At 36.8% G+C, this 20,031-nt stretch overlaps 2 protein-coding genes across 2 annotated transcripts in view; both read right to left on the bottom strand.

Annotated features, from left to right (window-relative positions):
- LOC103022985 (procathepsin L) overlaps nucleotides 1-6,429 on the bottom strand; it is a 153,991-nt gene extending 147,562 nt beyond the window's left edge. The window contains exon 1 of the mRNA XM_049464260.1: nucleotides 6,343-6,429. The gene's annotated coding sequence lies outside the window, so the exon portion shown is untranslated. The remainder of the gene's footprint in view (nucleotides 1-6,342) is intronic.
- Nucleotides 1-20,031, bottom strand: part of LOC103022163 (procathepsin L) — a 168,291-nt gene that overhangs the window by 60,203 nt on the left and 88,057 nt on the right. The gene's annotated exons all lie outside the window — the stretch shown is intronic.

Here is a 20,031-nt window from a genome sequence, read left to right as displayed (position 1 = left end):
AAAACTGATTGGCTGACTCACAGACTCTTTGCAGAGAACAGGCCAATCAGACCCCTCTTTTTTTGCATGTTCTTCATGAAAATGCACATGAGAGGAGCGCTTTTCTCTCCCTGTCCCTCTCTTTTTCACACATGATTGTGGAAAAAAGTCTGTGTCACCCGCATGCGTGTTTGTGTTCACTCTCGGGCCACTCGTTCCAGATTCCGGGAGATTTTTCTGTATCTGGGTGTCTGGAGTGGGTTTCCCGAAAGCTTCGTAACGCTAAGAACTTCGTTAACTCGTACTTAATATTGATCGTTAATTAAAGAGTGTTTCCCAAACCCGTGCGTAACTAAAGTACTACGTAAACTCACTTGCAGATTAACGAGTGCCCTCACCCAGTCGTTATTCTTAAGGAGCTTCTTTAGGGGATCTCGACTTGCAGTTCAGCACCAGGGTCCGCCAATTTTTAGGGAGAAAAATTATAATTTCCGTGGTTGAAGCAATTATATTATATTATATTATATTATATTAGATTATTCCCTGTGTCTGCGGGTGGCCCGGTTTCCTCCCACAGTCCAAAGACGGCACGTTCAGACTAATTGGATGTCGGATAAAAATTGCCCCTTATGTGTCAGTGTGTGAGTGGATGTGTCTGTGTGTCTGTCTATGTCTGTCTGCCCTGCGATGGATTGGCGGCCTGTCCAGGGTGTATGCTGCTTTCTGCCCGATGCCAGCTGGTATAGACTCCAGCCAACCCCGCGACCCTTACCGGATAATGCGGTTGACGATGAGTGAGTAAGTGAGTGAATGAGTTATATTATATTATATTATATTATATTATATTATAATGCCAACTTTGTCTGTGGCTTGTAGTCTAACTGATCATTTGCTATAATGAACCCCGCCTACACCATGCGGGGAGGGGAACTGTGATGATGATACTTGGGGTACAGTACAGCACAACACAATATATTTCCATGCTATTGGGAAAATCCCTGGTACTGTAGGTCCGGTGCAGGGGACGCCTGCGGTGTCTTTAATCACACCTACACGTATTGTAAAGGGTATCAGTGAATGTGCAGGTAATATTTAATATTATTCCTTAATCAGGTGCTTCTAACCAACATTGTGGCCGTTCATCTGGGCAAACTCTCCCAAATAAGTACCAGTCAAAAGTTGGACACGTCTCATTCAATGTTTTTTTTTTTTTTTTTTTTTTTTTTTTTTACATTGTCGATTAATATTAAAACCATGAAAACTATTAATTGACGCATATGGAATTATCTAGTAAACAAAAAGGTGCATGGCCTTCACAATCCCCTGACCTAAACCCAACTGAGATGGTGATTTAGGATGAGCTGGAGCTTCACAGAGTGTATAAAGTATAAAACATATTCCTGTTGGTTTAAAATGTGTATATGGAACATACGTATATGTATTATTATATTATTTTTATATTATTAATAAATATAAAAATAATAAATTAATATTACTATCAATATTACTATTAATAATATTAGTATAATATCTACTAATATAATATATATCAACAATAATAGTTTTAAAAAAGTCAAAAAAGTTTAACGTTTAAAAAAAATTAGACTTTTGATTATTTATTTAGTCATATGTATCTTTAGGAGTATTTTATTAATGCCAAAGTACATCCTTTTGTAATTTAAATTTCAGAATATGTATAATGTTGATGATTACAACACATTTCTACATTTTTAGGGTGTAATAGTGAATAAATACTGCATATTGGCAATGTTGAATCGATATTTGTGGATCGATTGAGCGCGCTGTTTCGGGGGAGGAGTCAACAAAGACGTTCTTTAACCTCGTTCGTTAGTTTTTACTTTGCGAAGCTCTTTGGGAAACACTCGCAGAACCGGCTCGTTCTGTACTCACGTCATTCGTTAGTTCGTTCGTTATTCGCTAAGGTTGATCGTTTTCGGGAAACCCACCCCAGATCAGTCAGGTTTGCGTTCAGGCAGACAATCTAAACTTTAGTATGCAGAACTATATTATTATTATTGTTATTAATTTTCCATTCTTTTAAATAGTAGGATATTTTGACTTTTATTTCTCTTCCCCGGACCCACCCGAGATTTCCCATCACTTTCCTCGGCTCCAGGAAATAGGGTGATGTTGTGTGTAAATAAATATTGTTTTACCTGTAGCTGAATAATCAAAATACCTGAAACATTTATTTTAACAGCACTACTGAACGGGACCACTTTGGTGTGGTTTGGGCTTTATTGGAGGGCTGGGTAATGCCATCCATTAAATATTTTTTACCTAATAACTCAATAACTAAAATTGCACAAACATTTATTCTAACGGCACAAACCAGCACAAACGCAGCATTAAAAAATAAGACCACTTTGGTGAAATCTGGCCTTAGATGAGGGGCTGTGTTACATAAAAGGTAATAAATTAAATACTTTAATTTCTCAGTAATTATAACAGTAAATATAATGTTTAATATCCCAGATAGCCAGCGACTTTGGCCCGGACTCATTTCTAAGTCGGCACTGCTGGTTTAGAGTCGCAAGCAGAAAAATACTTCTGGCCCACAGCTGGCCCAGTGTCACTTTCTGACTGTTCTACATCAGTGTCACTGAGCAGTTATTTTGGTGCTGGTGAACGACTGTTGCACCTGACCTGTTGATTCTCTGAACACAGTTGTGTACTGGCTCAAATACGGCAGATGACCCTGTACCAGCACTGCACTAACAAAGTGGAAAACTGACTGTTCCCCACTGTTAGCACTTTTCTACCAAAGCTGACTTTTTATATTTTCTTTTTATTTACAGTTACAGATGACTCCTGTCAGTAAGAGCATAAGAGTTATGCTGCTCCTCACACACACACACACACCTGTTATAGTACTGCTTCACACACACACAGCCTGTTATAGTACACACACACACAGTGTTATAGTACTGCTACACGCACACACACAATCAGCATCCCTAGACCCCAAGTTATAACCCTATCTGTGTGTCGCCTCTTCAGTTAGCTAAGCTAGCTAACTTAGCAGCATATCAAGGTGATATTATCTGAAGCTAAATTATCTCAGAATGTAGCATTAAACACATTTCATGTTAATGTAAATGTCAATGTAGCTATAACAGTTACTAACAGACAACCAAAAAGTATGGTTTTACTTGAAATTCAAATTGTTAACTAGTGTACAAGGCCAGAACAGAAGTACTGTTTCGGTATTTACGTTAGCTAAGCTAATAAATAGTAAGCTAGCTAGGATAGAAACCAGCTAGTTTGCTAGTGTTAGCTTAAATGCTTTTACAAACATACATACTGTAAAAGCATTTAGGCTTGCTAATAAACCAATTTGGTAGTTAGCTAGCGAATTGGTCTTTACTAGCTAACCTAAATGCTTCCACAGAACTTTTGTTTAGATGTTGTACATTAGCTAGCTAGTCAGCTAGGTTAACTTAGTGGTTGTGTGTCTCTACAAGTCACTGTGTTATGTTTGTGTTAGCTAGCTTTTTAGTTAAATAAATCTTTATTTGTATTGTTTATTCCAGAGTTCAGTAATACTTCCCTGCACACTCTGCTACTTCGTTAAAAATGTAAGTACTTTATTAACTTAACTACGGAGCCCCGGAGGGGCCGTGGATAAAAAAAATAATTAAATCGTGCTCACGATTTGCTATTCATGCTCACGTTTTCTTTAATTCGTGCTCACGATTTCTGTAATTCGTGCGCACGATTTCTGTAATTCGAGTGAACGATTTCTGTAATTCCTGCTCACGTTTTTATGCAATAAGACAATAAGCTGGGAGGGAAAGGAGCATTTTCTCTCTTGATCTGTTACAGGGGTGCAGTGATGATAATCAGTTATCTACCTTTATAACCTGCTGATATTAATGCACTAGTGTTACAGTTAGATGTACAGTACAGTGAGCAGATTTTGCCTGGTGGTGGAATCTCTACAGCGCGTGGGGGAGAGCCGTCCGCGGCACGGGTTCCCTGGCCGCGAGCGCAGGTCTTCACGGAGCTTATTTACCAACAATATAGACAAATATAGTCAATTCCAGTCATGATTAAAGGAAACAAACATTACTAATGCAGGATAACTGTGTGTTATTAAAACCAGATCAAAACAAAGTTATAATGCAATGTGGAACTGTTTATAATTTCTTATTTTCAACAATAGTATAACGTAAAGAAGTATAATTATATAAATATACAGCTATAAGACTTAGGTCCAAATGTACACTGTAAAAGTTAATAAAGATAATACAAAATTAATGCAAGGTGTGACAGTTGTCTATGAATGGCTCATATAAGAGCTGCTTTAAATATGTAACACTATATAAAATCAAAATAGCTGGTCTAAAATACTATTAATACAATGTATTAAGATATTTAGTAAATAGGCATTTCATATAATAATTTGGATCAATTTGATAATTTATTCCAATATGTTTCCTAAAATAATTAAGTTTCTATATCTGATGAAATGTCCTGAATATCTGCTTATTCTCAAATCACAGTGTCCTGCCCAGAAACATGCCACAAGCTTCAAATAAAAAAAATATAATAATTATAAACTTCTTAAATGTATATTTTCTGAATTATGTGTTTATTTATTATACAAATTATTAAAATATAGATTAAATCTATCATAAAAGTAATAATGATGTAACCAGATTTAAGAAGGTGTGCATTTCCTTGGAGGCTGGCTGAATGTTATTTAGAAATTAATAAACACATTTGCACATTGCATTATAACTTTGTTTTGATCTGGTTTTAATAACACACAGTTGTCCTGCATCAGTAAAATGTTTGTTTCCTTTATTCATGACTGGAATTGACTGTATTTGTCTACATTGTTGGTAAATAAGCTCCGTGAAGACCTGCGCGCGCGGCAGGTGTCTGGCGGCGGGGGAACCGATGCCGCGGACGGCTCTCCCCCACGCGCTGTAGAGATTCCACCACCAGGCAAAATCTGCTCACTGTACTGTACATCTAACTGTAACACTAGTGCATTAATAACAGCAGGTTATAAAGGTAGATAACTGATTATCATTACTGCACCCCTGTAACAGATCAAGAGAGAAAATGCTCCTTTCCCTCCGAGCTTCTTGTCTTATTGCGCATAAAAACGTGAGCACGAATTACAGAAATCGTTCACTCGAATTACAGAAATCGTGCGCACGAATTACAGAAATCGTGAGCACGAATTAAAGAAATCGTGAGCACGAATTGCAAATCGTTCACTCGAATTAAAGAAAACGTGAGCACGAACTGCTACATCGTTCACTCGATTTTATTATTTTTTTTATCCACGGCCCCTCCCAGGCTCCGTACTTAACTAGCACAGTTTTATATAAACACACTCACTACTACCAAATAAGCTTTAGTCAACATTTCTCTAATTTGTAAAATCACACTAGAAGTTGTTTGTGTATGCAGTATATTAGTATATACTAGAGACAAAAATGTTTTACTTGAAAAAGTTCAAAATTAAATTACACACACAGTTATTCTGTTAGACACAACAGGAGAATGTAACAGCATTAAGTAAAATAGTGGAGCTTTTCAGAGCAATTAACTTATTCAGGTTTTATATTGGCAGAAAATGAAATAGGAAAATCATAGATGCATTTTATTATTGTCAGTAAATTAATATATGTTTTAATGTTGCTGCCCCTACTTTCGCTTCTGCTGGTGCCCAATTTATTTCAAGAATGTGATGCTGAATTTAAAATGGTCATGTCATACAAAAGAAAAAACATAACAGCATTATATTTGCAAATATGACTGCAATAAACATATTTAACATTACACTGTTACTGTACTTTGATTCTATTAGTTGATAGTTGTATCTATAGAAACAAGCGTACAATTAAATATGTGTAGAGAAGGTATAACTTGCTTTTAGAGCCTACTCAGAAAATACATCGGTCAACAATACAGCGGAGAATAGCTCCCATACATAAGCTGTATGGGAGAGTGATGCGAAAGAAGCCATTTCTGCAAGCACACCACAAACAGAGTCGTCTGAGGTGTGCTCACCATTCTTCTTCTCTGCCTTAACAAGTTAAAAGTTAAAGTTCACAAAGTATAATATATTGTGACTAACAGGACAGGAGTGATGGATATTGTGGGAAGACAACTGTACAGGATCATTTGCAGGAGAATACCAAATAATTTGCTGTTTACATTAAATAAATGAGAAATGGCTTCTGTGATGAGCACAATTTTTGTGTAAGTTATTTCTTAAAAATAAAAATATTTTTAAGAAATTCAGTTCTGATTTGCAAATTGCTCTAAAGTGACAAACTGTAAATTAGGATTGTGTGTGTTTGTGTAAGATTCAGAACTTACCCGTATGATCTGTGTTGATCTTGGCTCTCTCTGGTTGTGCAGTATGAAGTGAGGAAAGGAGGGTCAGTAATGTGAATGTCTGTCTGGGCAGTGGTCTTTTATACAGGCCCTATCTGAAGTCATCCAGATTTTATCTATGTATTCCAGTTAACCTGCGCTGCTCACCACAAACTTCACACCACAAACTTCACACCACAAACTTCACACCACAAACTGCTCTCACAGTTCAAACCACACTCACACCACACTGAGCAGATACTCTCATCATCACATTAAAGCATTAATTAGCACCACAAACTGGGCTGTTTAAGTAATATCTTTAGTTATTCCTAACTAAATAAACAAATTCAATAAATAATTAAAATATATTAATCAATCAATCAATCAACCTTTATTTTGACTCGGATGTACATTGAGCACCACCCTCTTTTTCAATGTAGCCGAGCATTTACAGAAACAGGGATTGTCATAACAGAGAAAATAATAGCTAAATTTGATTATTTCAAAATAACAGTAAATAAAATATACAAATAGATAGACAAGAAAAATAGAATAGAATAAAATAAAAAATATGTTTAATTGATACAAAAATTAAGATAAAAAAAAGATTAATACAACAAAAATGAGTTAAAATTTAACTAAAACTAACTTTTACATAATACAATAAAAATACAAATAATAAATGAACTAAAAAAAATAAAAGCAATAATAATAAAAATAATAGTAATAATAAAAGAAAATCTAAATAATAAGGTTAGGTCTGAAAGATATTAAATGTTTAAAATGATTTAGTGACACCAGTGAGCTCAGTTTTAGGGTTTCCTGTAGTGAGTTCCAGCTCACTGGTGCTCTGTAGGTAAAAGCAGATTTTCCCAGTTCACTAAAAACTTTTGGAACCTGGCAGCTGATCCAATCTCTAGAGCGAATCTAATAATGAATGTTTTTTACATTCATCAATGAAGTGATGTATTCTGGCAAATGACCGGAGAGTGTCTTATAAATAAAAATCAACCAGTGTGTTTCCCTTCTTATCGTTAAAGATGGCCAACCAGTATTTGCATAGAGCTCACAGTGATGAGTTCTATATGGATCTCCAGTGATAAACCTCAGTGCAGAGTGATACACTGGATCCAGTAATTTGAGGGAGCTGGAGGGAGCATGTTTATAAATTTTTTCGCCATAGTCCAGCACTGACAGTAAAGTTCCCTCAACTATTCTTTTTCTGGCGTGCATGGGGAAACAGGACCCAGCTTCTGTCTGCATTTACTGACTAGTTTATTTATGTGTGGTTTAAAACTGAGTTTATCATCCAGCCATATGCCGAGATATTTATATTCTGTGACTCCCTCAATGGTGGATCCTTCCAGGGTTGTAATGTTTACAGTACTAAAATCGGTGTTTAGAGATCTGGAAAACAACATAAACTTTTCAACAACAAAAAGTTTTCATGGCATATAAAACTATGCAATCTAATATTTTTATTTTAATCCTGGTCAGTACAAAAAAAGTAAATAAAGTCTATTTCTGGTGCACTTTTTAAAGTGAAGTATAGCTGCCTGTTACAGCAAAGCACTGGCCCTTCAGTAGCATAGCAAAGACCCGCTAACAGCGTAGCAAATGTGTGTGGGAGTGTGGTTGCTCAATTTTAGTTAAGCTGGTCATTCTGATGAAAAGTGTGGTCAGGAATTGCTATTAAAAATTGTATTTGCTTATACCACTCAACTACTGTACTCTGACAAAGCACAGTTTGTGTGGTATTCTAAGAGTGATGTCCTAAGACAACATTTATTTAATGTATAAACATTTTTTGTCTCATTATATATAGCCTAATAGTTAATAGCTGTTTGGAGGGGCTCTCCGTGTTTTTTTTGCATAGGGCCCAAGCCAGGCAACAATCAATGGGGCCAAATCTGGGCTGAGTAGCACACAATACTCTATTAGCCCAACTTGGGTTTAAATCTAGACTGTACTGAACCTACCCATCACTCTACACACATTCACAAACACACACACACACATACACATCTGAAACCCCCACCATTTTTGCACACACACAGACACACGCACACACAGACTGTACTGAACCTACCCATCACTCTACACACACACACACACACACACAACTGAAACCCCCGCCATTTTTTGCACACACTCACACACACACACACACACACACACACACTCACAAACACACACATCTGAAATCCCCACCATTTTTTGCACACACACACACACACACACACACACACACACAAACACACGCACACACACACACATACACACTAGTGTTGTCACGATACCAAAATTATGACTTTTGATACAATACCTGCCTAAATATCTCAAACTAAAAACAAACTAGAACATCAGGAAAAGTAATTTCAGATTTACATTGAGAAAGGTTTCAGTGCAGCTGAGCATGTGCATGGATTGAATAGAGATTGAAATACAACACAATAACATACAGAATCAGTAAAATATATAATAGTGTTTAAAACAGTGGGGCACTCTCATGTAGCTACTGAGCTGAACTGAACCGTTAACTGCAGGTTAAAAAAAGCCCAGCAGATCACACCTCTGATGCTCCAGTTCACACTCATTCAGACCACAGCACAAACATTAGCACCTCTAACGATAGCCCAACATAAATTCAATATTATTTATGTAGCTCATTTTACAGCAAAATTTCCCAAAGCTGCTTTACAGAAAAACTGTGATGCCAACAGTGGCAGGGAAAAACTTTCTCATACTAAGAGAAAGAAACCCACTAGTGTTGTCACGATACCAAAATTATGACTTTTGATACAACACCTGCCTAAATATCTCAAACTAAAAACAAACTAGAACATCAGGAAAAGTAATGTAATAATAGATAACATTTCTTTTAGTTTTTTTTTTTATTAATATACAGAAAACATTAACAATGTGATATTCAGTGTTTGCTATCTGTTGAGAACAACATTACTGCAGGAAAACAGTTTTAACTTAATAAATGAAAATAAATAAATTAGATTATAATATGTCGCAGTTATTAAACATATCTGAACAAAAATAAATCTGTTACAGCAGCTGAGCTTTATGGCCATGGAAAAAAAACCGTATTGTCCTCTTTTTGTTTTCGCTGACTTATTTTCTGGACAGTTCTTTGGCAAGGAACACAAGCGTGTCAATGTGCTCTTCAGTCAGTCTAATGCGTATAGGACTGCAGATAATGCCTGATGTGCTGAAAACTCGTTCTTAACCTTATATTTGCAACCAAATCTCATTTACTAATCCATTTAAGAACACTCAATACACATCTATGGCAGTTGCCTTTATTAGAAATAGAAATGTTCATGCCGCCATTGGAAACACCAGTACAATTTAAAATGATGGTTTAACTGGTGCTGATCTACTTGTGAACGCTTGATATTTAGCAGCATGGAAGTTTGGGTAAACATAACGTTGGCAGTTCACCACATTGGTAGTTATATAAAAAAAGACCAATCCAGTTAACTCAGTCATCACTGCCCTAAACCACATAATGAAAAAGCCTGACAGAAAAAGACTCAAACTCCTCTGACTTGATGTAATTGTTATAGCTATATCATAATCACTGACCTGACGTTCTTTTAATTCTTTAAATAAATCTGTGTGTCTGTCAGAGAGATGCTTTGCTAAGTTGGAGGTGTTGGCTCCTTTGGTTGGTACAGCTTTAAAGCACCGTTTGCAGACCGGTTTTGATGTGTCCACGGGGTTGCCATGACTGTCTGAAATGTATGCAAAATAATTCCATATTTCGCTTCGTGCGTGTAGTTTTTCAACAAGCTGAGGACGGTCCGCAATATTGCTTGTATTAGCAGCCACCCTACACGTTTTCTTCTGATTCTGCAGAGAAGAGGCAAGCGCTGCACTGCTGTACGCGCACACTGCCCCCGTGTGGAACTCTTTGGAAATACTGCTCTTTTTTTTTACGCACTCCTATGGCAGTCCTATAGCACCGATACTAAGCAAATTGGGTATTGTACCGTTTTTAATGACGAAGTATCGCGATACTACTTTAGTATCGGTATACCGTGCAACACTAATACACACACACCCAAAGACTGTACTGAACCTACCCATCACTCATACACACACTCACACACAAATACACAGACAAACACACACAACTGAAACCCCCACCATTTTTGCACACACACAGACACACGCACACAAAGACTGTCCTGAACCTACCCATCACTCTACACACAAACACACACACACACACACAACCGAAACCCCCACCATGTTTTGCACACACACACACACACACACACACACACACACACACACACAGACTGTACTGAACCTACCCATCACTCTACACACACACACTCTCTCAGCACACAGAGACTGAAATGTCTCAGCAATATTTGCTGCTTCGTTAAAAAAACATTTTGATCATATGTGAAACTGCAGGTGCTTCAACCTTTGTATACTTTTGTTTTTCCCGTTGCTTTGTTTACTAATAATGCTGTATATGTAAATTCTGACTGGCATTAAAAAATATATTTGGTGCAGACCGCGTTTGCCAACACCTTGACCAGCGGAAGGTGAAGTGGGATTGGCATGCACCGCGTGTGCCAACACCTCAACCAGCGGAAGGTGAAGTGGAATTGGCATGCACCGCGTGTGCCAACCCCTCAAACAGCGGAAGGTGAAGTGAAATTGCAGTCCACCGCGTGTGCCAACACCTCAACCAGCAGAGGGTGAAGTGAAATTGCTGTGCACCACGTGTGCCAACACCTTGACTAGCGGAGGTTGAAATGGAATTGGTGCAGACCGCGTTTGCCAACACCTTGACCAGCGGAAGGTGAAGTGGGATTGGCATGCACCGCGTGTGCCAACACCTCAACCAGCGGAAGGTGAAGTGGAATTGGCATGCACCGCGTGTGCCAACCCCTCAAACAGCGGAAGGTGAAGTGAAATTGCAGTGCACCGCGTGTGCCAACACCTCAACCAGCAGAGGGTGAAGTGAAATTTCCGTGCACCCCGTGTGCCAACACCTCAACCAGCAGAGGGTGAAATGGAATTGGTGCGCACCACATATGCCAACACCTCAACCAGCGGAGGGTGACATGGAATTGGTGCTCACCATGTATGCCAACACCTTGACCAGGAGAGGGTGAAATGGAATCGGTGCACGATGGGTGTGCCAACGAGAAAAACACAGAATCAGACCCTGCTCTCTCTGCCAACACATCAGCGATCGAGGGTAATACAGAATTGGCCTGTCCATTCCGCATGACCTATGCAGACTTAGCTGATGCTGCCGTACATTAGCCGATGCTTTATGCTGTATGGTAACAGAGTCTAGAATTACCACTAAAAATACATGCATATTAAAGGCTGAATCTGAAATACATATTTGCTGCTTATTTAATACATCTACACACAGATAGCCCTGACTACAGGACTGTCTGTAAGCTCTTTATTCGGTCTTTATTAATACTCAGATTTACATTGAGAAAGGTTTCAGTGCAGCTGAGCATGTGCATGGATTGAATAGAGATTGAAATACAACACAATAACATACAGAATCAGTAAAATATATAATAGTGTTTAAAACAGTGGGGCACTCTCATGTAGCTACTGAGCTGAACTGAACCGTTAACTGCAGGTTAAAAAAAGCCCAGCAGATCACACCTCTGATGCTCCAGTTCACACTCATTCAGACCACAGCACAAACATTAGCACCTCTAACGATAGCCCAACATAAATTCAATATTATTTTATGTAGCTCATTTTACAGCAAAATTTCCCAAAGCTGCTTTACAGAAAAACTGTGATGCCAACAGTGGCAGGGAAAAACTTTCTCATACTAAGAGAAAGAAACCCACTAGTGTTGTCACGATACCAAAATTATGACTTTTGATACAACACCTGCCTAAATATCTCAAACTAAAAACAAACTAGAACATCAGGAAAAGTAATGTAATAATAGATAACATTTCTTTTAGTTTTTTTTTTTTTATTAATATACAGAAAACATTAACAATGTGATATTCAGTGTTTGCTATCTGTTGAGAACAACATTACTGCAGGAAAACAGTTTTAACTTAATAATTAAAAATAAATAAATTAGATTATAATATGTCGCAGTTATTAAACATATCTGAACAAAAATAAATCTGTTACAGCAGCTGAGCTTTATGGCCATGTTATGATGAGAGAAAAAAAAACGTATTGTCCTCTTTTTGTTTTCGCTGACTTATTTTCTGGACAGTTCTTTGGCAAGGAACACAAGCGTGTCAATGTGCTCTTCAGTCAGTCTAATGCGTATAGGACAGCAGATAATGCCTGATGTGCTGAAAACTCGTTCTTAACCTTATATTTGCAACCAAATCTCATTTACTAATCCATTTAAGAACACTCAATACACATCTATGGCAGTTGCCTTTATTAGAAATAGAAATGTTCATGCCGCCATTGGAAACACCAGTACAATTTAAAATGATGGTTTAACTGGTGCTGATCTACTTGTGAACGCTTGATATTTAGCAGCATGAAGTTTGGGTAAACATAACGTTGGCAGTTCACCACATTGGTAGTTATATAAAAACAGACCAATCCAGTTAACTCAGTCATCACTGCCCTAAACCACATAATGAAAAAGCCTGACAGAAAAAGACTCAAACTCCTCTGACTTGATGTAATTGTTATAGCTATATCATAATCACTGACCTGACGTTCTTTTAATTCTTTAAATAAATCCGTGTGTCTGTCAGAGAGATGCTTTGCTAAGTTGGAGGTGTTGGCTCCTTTGGTTGGAAAAACTTTCTCATACTAAGAGAAAGAAACCTTCATAGGAACCAAGACTCAGTCAAAGGAACACAATCCCCCTCTGGTCGACCCGGACAGTACAAAATAATAACAGAACAAGAACAATAGTACAGAGAGATAATGGAGAGCTATAGCCACTGTAGAAACACGTTCTGAGTTATGAGTGTGAGTAGGTGATGGGCACATTCTTAGTGTTAATGTTAAAGAGATAAAGTCACGGAGAGTTTCACTCGCAATCAGCCACTCTGTAATCATTTAACTCCAACTACATGCGCAGCACACAATGCACGCACACACGTATTTAACGTCTTAATGTGAGCTGTAATGACTTTTTAACAATCAAATCACTATAATGCTCTACAGGCTAGAAAGAATAAAAGGTAACACTTTATAATACTGTTCCATAGTAACCAAGCAGTAACTAAGTAATAGTGCTGCATTAACACTTATATCTCTTCTATTAACTACCAGGAAGTACTGAGTAATTACTCAGTAGATAGTACTGAACTAATGATTATAGTAGTTCACTATTAACTCCACATTCATTGCTGAGACTTACATATCTCCTGGAGAACTACTTACTAACTATGTCTCTTTTATAGTAACTATTCATTAATTACTGCTCAAATCAACATTAACTACTCAGCTGAAAACCCTTACATGCCACCTGGGGAACTATGGATTTAAATCAATGTACACGAACAATTATTTGATCAGTGGTGATATCAAAGGCATATTTAAATTAAACAAGTGACACAATTTGTAGTAGTAGTCATAACCATAATTACCTTATTACTTTCATTATCTACAAAATATTAGCAACACATAGTCAAATACTATAGTATGCCATAGTCTGCTTAACCCCATTTTTAAAAGAAGAACATTATAAAGTAATATTATTACATTGGAGAAGTTCTACAGAACGCTTGTAAGACTCTAAGACTGACTGTAATCATTCTTGTTTTAATGATCACTGCTTTTATATTAAGCACCAACCTTATAAAAGTTAATCTTCAGCTTTGCAGTCTCACAGAGACTTTAAGTGCGCCCTATTGGGGTAATTTCGGTAATTTCACAGCGCCGGACCGCTGGCCTCTATCAGTGTGTTTATCTGCTGCTGTAGGTTATTCTATCAGTGGTGATATTAAAGCCAGTAACACCATTTGACATATATTAACCTTACTTATCTTAGTATCCTCAATATCTTCCAAATGTTAGACGCACTAAAATGTGCAGTATTCTGCTTAACCCTCATTTTTGTAATGTTCTGTCAGTGTGTTACAGGTGTTTATTCTAAACCTGTGCTCCACTTCAGTCCTCCTGGAAGTAGAAGTGATTGATCACATACAGCTTTACTGTAGGATGTGTCCTTCATCCTTATTTATGGGGAAATCATGTTTAAATCAATAAATAGTTGTGTTACATAACGGACTAGGTGTTCCTGTGTTCTTCATAGATAATTAATTAGGAGTTCCTGTCTTCTTTTTCGGGAGTTAACAGCAGCACATGGTAACCCATTACTAATGACTGACGGGTTACTGTGTTCTTCTTCAGGAGTTACTGCAGATCATGTCACAGTATTATAAAGTGAAACACATGGTAACTCATTACTAATACTTTACTTAGTCAAACTAAACAGTGTTTACTCAAAAACTTTTTAATACAACAGTTTTAAATAAACGTGAATCTAAAAAGCTATTTTTTACTATTAATAAAAAACAAATCTTTCCAAACAAATTTTTTTAACTATTCAGTGGAAAAGGTTAAAACTGGGTGACGAACAACAACACAAGAATTCAGTCATTCAGGAACATTCAGTCATAAACAAACAGCTTCACACACAGCCTCCTTGTTTGATGTCAAAGGTCCCAGATGTTTTTTCTTGCAGTGTAAAACTTTTTTAGTTCACACTTTTGGATCAATTACAGGAAGTAGAGGAAGAATGTCACCACTCACTAAACAATAGAAAAAAAAACAATGTTGCAATGTTTTTTTTTTGTCACACAGCAGTATAAATGCCTGTTCCTGTTTGTGTAACTGTTTGTGTAAATAACTGTTCCTGTTTGTGTTTAATGTATTAACATGTTTCAGTTGTTTTGCTGTGTGTTTTCATAATGATATAAGTACAGAGTAATATGTTTATGGTAGTATTGCACTTAAACCCACATTTACATAATGTACATTGGCACGTTGCATTACACCGAATTCGCCATGAAGGCACTAGTTAAAATACTTGAGCACACTTTGTTGTGCTGGAAGCATTTTTGTGTATCTGTGCTCTATTTGTTGTGTCAGAGCGCCATCCAGGGGTTTAAATGTGCAACACAGTATGTAATATGATATTGCTCATTTAAAGAGGTCCTATTGTTTATGGGTTTTTTTTTATACCTGAGTAGAATAATTCTCCATATTGTTGAGATGTTTATCGAAGTGTATTTTCAGACTGTAATTGCCTTTTCTGTATTTTTATTTTACATAAACCAAACAAACACATATGCACATATGTACACTGGTAATGAAGCAGTGTTATTTTATTAATGTTTATTGGCAAATGTCAAAACCTTGAATGGTTATCCTAGTTCTTAGGGGAAGGATATGACCCCTTCCCCTTGTAATTCTGTTGCAAAGGGAGAGTTACAGTTGAAAACAATGGGTAAAGGTACAAAATAATGGAATTAGGCCTTACTTTTCACTGTTGACTTTTCCTTTTTAGAGCATGCCATTTGAATCTCTGATTCACATATTGCTATTTCTCACTTTATACCTGCTCTGTGTGAATTCTGAACTGATTCTCTGAGCAGCATCTTTGGTGATATTTATAACACAATATATTTACAATGTGATTAGTCTGTGAGTTTCCCGGACCCTAAATCCAGGGTGTGAATCACGGGGGTATTGATTAGGACTTCAATCCCCCCTAAAGGGGTAAAAACAATAGTTTGGGGTGGTCAAAACATTTAAATATACTTCTTACATATAATAATAATAATAATGTTAAATACTACAAAAACAATGCAGTATCTATGCCTGGAAGAATATTGTGATGCAGTTTCAAACACCCCTAAAGTGGATCATATCATTTCACATTAATAAGCATTCCTCTCGTTTACTCCCTCCCTTCCTCCATGCCTTCTGCCTCATTATTGGTCAGGTGGTTTGCATCTAAATTAAGGTACACAAGCTGCTCAAGCTACAGCATTATGTGCAAGTAGCGCTATCTAGCTTTATTAAATATGCACTTTAAACACACTTTTCCTGACATGAATAACTCACATGAATCTGCTATCCCACCTTAAATGCTGCTGTTGCGACACACAGGCTTCAGGCTATATATATAATTTTTATCTTTTAAGGTGGAACAGAACATTCAAATGGGAATCCACGTTCTGTTTTATATTGTCTGTTTGTGATTTGTGCACCCTAAACAGAAATGTGTAAAACTCTTAAAACTCTATCATCTACTACAGTCTAAAAAGGGAGGAATGTTGTTTTAATGCAGGGAAACGGTTAAGGTGGAATGGAAATGTGTTTTAAGGCGGAAGGGGAATATGAACAAGAAACTAAAAGCTTCATACACTGCAGTAAGTAGACCTAGTGAGGAGTTAGTTACTCAGATTAGTGGTTTTACAGTAAACTGCTGTATTACACTTTTTTAAGGTAAGACTTATTTTCGATCTTTTTATTAGGCTACTTTATAAATTAACAATAGCCAAGCTTTTTAAACGACATTAGCCAAGCTTTATAAATGCATTCCTACATCTCCCCTTAACATTTAATATTGTAGTCCCAGTGTCAAAATATGTGGATGAGATTTGACAAAAGCCTTATCTACAGGATTGTTTTTGTTACATTGTTGTTTTCTATTTAATTAGAATTAAATAACAAATGATTCCTGTGGGAAAGATCCTGTAGAATATGAATTAAAATTTAATGCAGAGAAAGCTGATGAAAAATAGCAGCCAATAGCATTGTGTGTGTTTTTGCAGGATTAACTGTGGATTTTGCTGTATAATTTATCATATATGACTATAAAGGTTATTGTGTGGTATGTGCTACATTAGCTGATGTAATAGATTTATCTATAGACATTACAGTGAGGAAGGGAGACACTGTAAGGATTGTAACACTTCAATTTAGTGGAGCACACGCTTTCCATTTACACCCCGAAGAAATACTTGACCCACCCAATTATTGTATAATTCCCACCCTGCCTAAATCCTGTACTGTGAAAACTAGATCAGTTACGCTGGTAAAATGAACACACTGTCAAAAAGCACCTTAGTGGCTTGGGTTAGACCTGTGTTTACCTGGTAAAAAACACCAGTGTGGTGTGCAGAAGTTCTGAGTTCCAAATCCGCCACTGACTGACTATAAATACACTGGAGTTCCTCTGGGACCGGGCTGATTAAGAACTTTATAGGTGTGAGAAGTGTAGCAGACTGTGCTCTGTTACATAAAGATGAGATGGTGCATGATTCTGAAGGTGTTTCAACATTTTCAGGATTATTATGAAACATTTACGCTGCATTGCATGTGGCGCCTTATCTATGCGTTGACAGGGTGTTTCTTCAACCTTTCCATTCACATTTTAGAAGTATAAAATCAGATGGTGCAGTGCAATGATGTTCCTCCATCTGCTCTGATGGAGGAACACAGGATACCACTGAATCCCACAAAGACACCAGATACAACAGAAATAACAGAAACTGTAGAAACATAATACAGACATTTTGTGAATGCAGAGAGTTTATTATAGTTTTTTAAAAAGAGGATAGGGTTTCTTTTGGTTGTCTGGCAAATAAATAATGCTGCATTTTCTCCAACAGTTGATCATGTAGAACGAAATAAACATGACTGCTAGGATTTAAAGTAAAATATAAAAAGATTACAAAAAAAAAACAAATAGCAAATTCAGACTTTTTTGTGTTTTTCCCTTTTTTTAAATATAAAGCTGCTGCATAAGAAAAATCAATTCCAGCATAGGCGTAGGAACCGGAGGGGATGGGTGGGACATGTCCCACCCAATATTAGAAACAGGTGGATTTGTCCCCCCCAAAAATGACATCAGTTCGCGCAGGTCAGCTGTACTATTAATGAGGAGACAGACCGGACCAATCACGGAGCTGGTTCAGGGATTAAGTCCCGCCTCTCAGTAGAAACAGCCAATCAGCTTGCTGGTTTTGCGGCGCGCGGAGCAGAGGCAGTTTGCTGTTGGGGAAGCCCCGCCCCCTTGCTGTGAGATTTAGCAGCGGGACCGGGCTGCAGCAGCTTCAGCTGATTTTAAAACAGATCTGGATATACGGAGATTTTTCTAAAACAAAGGTTAATAAACTGTGATTAATAAACTGCAGCTGTATGAGTGAGTTAGCTTATCTTTGGAATTAGCTAGATTGGGAGTCAGGGTTAAAGAAAAAAAAAAACTATATATAATGTTTCCCTGTACCTGATCAGCTAATCACTTTCATTTTCAAACTGTTTATTAATTTAGGATTACAGGACTTACTGTGAGCTATAATGAACGAAAATTCATTTAGATAACTAGTTATCTAGAAGCTGGATGTAGTGAATTTAGTACAGTACTTTAAGTTGGTAGTTTAAAGCAGTTTTTTAACCCTGATCACTGCCCCAAAATTGTGTTTTCCACCTGATCAGCTAATAAACAGTCATTTACTGAGTTTACCTGTTAAAATACTTTAGCCCCCTATGGAGCCTAAATTAATCATGTATATCCACCAGAGGAAGCTCTAGAATATGCAGAACAGTTTTAATATGCAGTAGAATATGTAAGAACTGGGTTGAGAAATACTGCTGTAACGTGGCTTCTGTTCATTTGTAGTTCACAGTAAGACCACATATCCTGACGTTTATAAAAATCTGTATGCAACGTAAAGTTACATTCTTTTACATAAAAGGACACCATCTTAAGAAGAGCTCTCAGTAGAAAAAAAATAAGAGTGCAGGAGAAAATGTAAATATACAACAGAATTGACATGCCAATACATAATAATAATAATAATAATAATAATAATAATAATAATAACCAAATCTGTTATATTATTTTAAATATTAGGTGATAACTGATCATTTTTGTCATATGTACATAATTCAGACATTGCATGCATAATTTTTCTAACAACAGTAACTGTAATGTGGAGTAACATGTTTAGGTTGTAAAATCACCGTATAATAATAATTTACTTTTAATTAAAAGTAATTTCCACAAATGTTGTTCTAGGAAACTATTGGGTGGGCTTGGGTTCATATTGGCAAATGTGTCCCCCCCAATATCAAGCCCGCTCCTACGCCCTTGGTCAGGCAGCTGTGTAGCATTGGGAGGCCTTGTTAACCCATAACAAAAAGAGAAAAATGGTCATATATTAATTTATATATGGCATACATTTAAAATGTATTTTATATATATTGCTTATTTTCAAAATGTAAATGTATTTTAAACAGTTGCAGTACATTAATGATAAATACATTTCAATCTTTTTCATACATTTACATATGTTTCTTTTCCAACTGTAAATGGGTTCTCTGACAGTAGAGGAGCTCTCACTTCTGCAGGCTGATTTATCCACAGGTCAGGCACAGTGCACCTCAATTGGAAACATTTTACATTTTTTTTTTTTTTCATGTCCAATTCCCTAACTCATCAAAAAAATAAAAGGAAGGTTTTCTACAAAATTTTGGAGCATTGCTGTGAGGGTTTGATGGCATTCAGCAATAAAGTTTACATAGAATATATAATAACACCTACCTGTTTTGGTAAATTGACTCTTCATATATGCTCTATTTCTTTGTTTGGTATTGTAAGTGTTGCCTACCATTGTAGCTTAATACCGTGTGTTTTCGTTCTGTATTTCCTGTCAGTGTCAGTGTTTCTGG

This window comes from Astyanax mexicanus, chromosome 14 (assembly GCF_023375975.1).
Source record: "Astyanax mexicanus isolate ESR-SI-001 chromosome 14, AstMex3_surface, whole genome shotgun sequence".
NCBI lineage: Eukaryota > Metazoa > Chordata > Actinopteri > Characiformes > Acestrorhamphidae > Astyanax > Astyanax mexicanus.
Note: the sequence above shows the minus strand (reverse complement) of the source record. Positions and strands in the feature narration are given on the sequence as shown.